This window comes from Wolffia australiana, chromosome 13 (genome assembly GCF_029677425.1).
Source record: "Wolffia australiana isolate 7733 chromosome 13, ASM2967742v1".
Taxonomy (NCBI): domain Eukaryota; kingdom Viridiplantae; phylum Streptophyta; class Magnoliopsida; order Alismatales; family Araceae; genus Wolffia; species Wolffia australiana.
In genome coordinates, this window is record NC_135847.1 from 5,342,836 (window position 1) to 5,347,604 (window position 4,769).

Here is a 4,769-nt window from a genome sequence, read left to right on the forward strand (position 1 = left end):
AGCTTGTTATCATATACATTGCCCAGTTGACAATTTCACCCTAAGAGCAGTTAAATGTAGTTTTACGGGTTAGTCGCAAGGGAAGAAGGGTATGAGTGTTATGACTCTGATACAATCGCATTTGGGATGTATCATATCCATTGAAATTTGACTACACACAGTGTAGTCAAATTACAATGGATTGATCGAGGAGAGTGATACGCACAGTGCATCATATCCAACAACCTTGAACAAATCTTGAATTGCAAACCTCTAGGGCATGACCAATAGTAGAATCCAAAATAAAACGAATTGTATCAATGTCACATCCAATAGAAGAAGAAAACAATGAGAAATTGATGGAGAAGGATCTCCTCCTGGTCGATCTTCCCCCCTACGGCCGCGGTCGCCCGCTGCTCTGGCATCCGGTCTCGGAAGCTAGAACCTAAGTATCTTCCCATTGAGATTGCCAACCTAATGTATCTTGAAGTATTGCTGGAGACAAGGCAGCAACAAGCTAATGCAACTCAAGATAAAGCAGTATTTGTGAAGAAACCTAGAATTCAAAGAGGAACAGAAACAGAGTTGTTTGGGAACGATGAAACATCTTAAAACGGCTCACTGAAAACCTACTAATCATGAATGAATCAGGGAGTCATGACTAAAATGAGTGTAAAACTCTAAAAGAGACCACATCAATAGAAGACCCAGTCAACGAAAGCTTTATCCCAAAAAATTCAGATTCTTGAATTGACGTAAGGGGTTAAAAATACCCCTTGTAAAGACGTTTCATGCATCAGTTGAAGGAGCAAAGGTTTCCATATTCAGAAATTATTGAGGCTAAGGTTATTTTACCTTCTTATCTAGGTCTTCTTCTCTCTTCCTTGCTTGATTCTTGTTAGGTCGCAACAAGGCATCTTCCAACTCAATATGCACCTTTATAAGTGATTTAGGAACACATCGATTCTGTACAAACTCTCTATCTCCAGGAGGGCCCATCATCAATGGAAGGACAAAATAACCAGAACCATTGAATATCAAAGAAAGGAATTTTAGGAAAACTAATTATCTATGATAGTTGATCAAGAGCTACATTCCAAGAAGCATAAACAAGCACATAGAAATAAAACACAAGCAAAATAAGTTGCATGATTTGAATAAGGAACATATGAAAGTCAAGTGAAATAGTGCAACCTGGCCTTGGCCTTGCTTTGCCATAAGACAAACGATTGTTGCAGACCTGACGATTTTTCATATGTCAGGAAGCCCTTGTATAAGGCTAACATTTGGTGCCCTTGTATAAGGTTTTTGAATAGCACTCTTGACAGCACAATCCTGTTCCCACGAAATGAACAGAAAGCGAAACAAAGACAAATGTCGGAGGGGGACCAGCAAACCATGTCCAAGCACAAGGCACCAAATGCCATGCTCTGCAGAGGCAGAGTTTCCAGCTGCCAAAGGACATGATTTAGGGTTTGGTAAATAATGCCTTAACTAATCGAGGTGACTGGTCTGGTTTGAATAACAGTAAAAACAAGAAAAGATAGGGTCATGACAAATCAGTAAGTGGCCTCTCCTCAAAAAAAAAATCTGGTAAAGAAAAATGTTCTCATATGGTCCCATTAGTGCGCAACCCTAATATAAGTTTAATAGACGCTATTCGAAGACATAAAGAAGAAGGAAGTTCAGATCTGGTCAATGGACAGTTGACCAGCATAAGTGACCCAGCGAGATCTATAAATAAAGGGGTACACCCAGCTGGGACAGGACATTATTTTTCTTGTGCAAGAAGTTGTTACAGCTGTCCAGGGAAGGAGCTGCGATCTCGCTGCCCTGCCATACGACCTAGAGGGAGGAGTCCGGCCCACAGAGGAGGACCGCCGCAATCAAGAAGGTGCTCACCAAGAGGGAGCCGTCGAGATCATCTCCGGTCTTCCCATAATTCCATCTACTGCGTTGTCATGATCTACATTTCATATTTGGACATTGATAATCCTTGGATATGATTTGTCTTTGATACGAAGGCTGTATCAAAGTTACATAAAGATGAAATTTTCTACACAGGGAATACCTGTGCCTCACACCAAAATGTCTATTTCCTGATTGCATAAATGCTGAGGAAGTTCATGGGTGGTCCTTGAGAAAGGAGCACTTTAAGAGCCTACCTGTGAAAATAAAAAATTTGTGAGATTTTACAGAAGCTAGGTTGAACCAACCAGTGCTGCATTGAGCTCTGGAAGGCCTGGGGCATCAAACCAACGAGGCAATGAGTTAAACACTAAGTATGATTCAACTGCACGAACTAATAGATGATGGTTAATGTACCTGAAAAAAGCACGCATAGAATGATATTAAAGTTCTACAAAAATATGGAATGCTCTACGAGTCGAGAATCTATCAAAAGTTTTGAACAGAAGATAACTTCGGAGGAAGTGAGATCAATTAAAGGTGGAACAAATGTGCATTCTGCCACTACGTCATTCAGAATATATGCACATTCAACACTCACCTGCTAACACTTGGCTCATCAACAGCACATGTCTTCGTAACACTTGGTTTCAGGGCATCCTATAAAACTTGTGCTCTTCCACATAAAATCTACACTGAAGCCATGGTTCTATTCGATACGAACGCCCTGAAACCAAACTCGATAAAAAAAAGATGAAAAAATCCGTGAAGTTGACGTGACAGTGTGAAACGAGAAAGAAAAAAGAATTAGCACACTTTTTTCTCATTTTATATGCATGATCGATTATAACTGTCAATTTAACAACAGGTAGAATAGCCATAAAAGATGCACAGCATGTGTGGCCCACGTGCTGTGTAACAATCCCCTAGCAAAATCATTGATGATTGTGAAGTGAATTAAGCCTTACCTGATTCACTCGCAGCTCCAGGGCGACCTTCTCATGAGCAGGCAACTTCAGCCAAATACAGAGTACAGACATTAAACACAATTAAGAATGTGGATCAACTAGGCGAATTCTTACCACATCTCCAACAGATTGCCACGAAGGATGAGCATCACCAGAATATGTTAACCTCAAGTCATCTCCAGTGACAAGCTTTAATTCCTTATTCTCCTGAGAAATTAGAGAGAATATAAAGACCCACATCATGCTTGGGTTGACCACCGAGTTCGGGCGGTCTTCCCTCTTTTATTTCAGAAAAAAAGAAAACGACCCACATCATGCTTCTACTTCAAGAATGGAAGCGATGGCACTAGAAGATGATTTTAGATTCCGTCAGTAAACATACCTTTGGAAAAAGCAACGTGATTGCCGAATCCTTCCCAGCTTTCATCGAATACTGTTGTATGCTGGCGTTAGTCTGATCGAAGCCCCCCCTCCGCCAGAAAGAAATCAATAGTCTCAAGGCAAATGGAACATGTAATTCAAAAATAGGTTTCAACGGGATTTAGACCAAGGATGGTTCAAAATAGAGACACCTAAACGGCTAGAATTGAAATCCCAACACCCCAAAACCCTAACCCTGGTTAACCAAACAACCCCAACGGATCTATTCTAACCGCGATGGATCTATTTCAACCACAACGGATCTATTCTAACCACAACGGATCTACTCTAGACTGGTACCCTATATATACATATATTACGCCTGCCTGACGGCGGACTACCATCCCTCTTTCTCTCTGGACATTTCTGCCGCACACAACGGCCGCTCAGAGGGGAGGCGAGGAAGCGGCCGAGGGAGCAATGACGGTACGTTTCATTCTGGCTCACTCTCTCCCTCTCTCTTTGACGCTCTCTCTCTCTCTCTCTCTCTATTTCTCTTTTTTCGGGATCGGGGATTCGGACAGGTCGTTCGAATGTTCGATCGGATCGGGCATTTGAACGATCAAATCCAATTTCAGACTTGATTGAACACCGATCTGTCAAACTTCAGATTTGATCCAAACCCGACTGTTATCGGTATGGATCAGGTCGTTCGAATGTTAGATCGGATCGGACATTCAAGCGATCGGACACCGATCCGTCAATTTCATATTTGATCCGCACATGATCCGCACAACGGGTTCGGATCGGATTGCTCGACATAACGTGCGGTTCGGATCGAATGTTAGAATTTGATCCGATTCGAACGCGTCGTTCGAATCGAATCGGTTTGAATGTTCGAGTCCGACCGGACGCATTCCACATGGTCGCCGACCGGCTCCATCACCGCGCCCCCCCTCCGGCGCCACAACGTCAAGGCTCAAACCCTTCCCGCGCAACCACCGGTGCCGCCACCCCCTCGTCCAGCGACGGTGTCTCGGTCTACCCCACCCCCTCATCCAGAGCCAACAGCTTTGTACTCTGCGCACTGACCAGGTTAAATTCCCAGAAAGGCGACCTGGGCTCGGCCCGGCTGGCCTTCTCGGCGGCTTGGACCCATGACCCGGTCACTTGCAACGCCCCCATCTCCGCCTTCTCCTTGGCCGGCGTCACCGCCTCTGCACGCAGACTGTACCACGAAATGCCCCAAAAAGCCATGGCCTCCAGGAACGCGGTCATGGCCTGCAACCTCTTTCTCCTTCGTTCTCTCTCTCCTTCGTTCTCTCTCTCTCTCCAGAGAAGAATTGCGACCAAAAGAGGGGAAAAGAGAGTAAAAGGGAGAGAGAAAGAAACGAGATTGAGAGAGAAGAGGAAGGGACAGAGACATAATGACATTACGAAAGAAACACAAGGCGCGAGAAGGATTGAGGCCTGTCGGGACAGAGGAAGACAAGGGAGACCGAAAGGGAGAAAGGGAGAGAGAGAGACCCCGGGGTAGAAACAGAGACACGGGGT

At 44.3% G+C, this 4,769-nt stretch overlaps 1 long non-coding RNA gene across 1 annotated transcript; it reads right to left on the minus strand.

The window, feature by feature from the left end:
* Positions 1-242: 242 nt before the first annotated feature.
* On the minus strand, positions 243-1,102 carry LOC144711336 (uncharacterized). The gene is made up of 2 exons (XR_013583526.1): positions 835-1,102; positions 243-474 (listed from the first exon to the last, which is right to left on the minus strand). It is a non-coding gene; the product is annotated as an uncharacterized LOC144711336 (long non-coding RNA).
* Between the last annotated feature and the right edge of the window lie 3,667 nt (positions 1,103-4,769).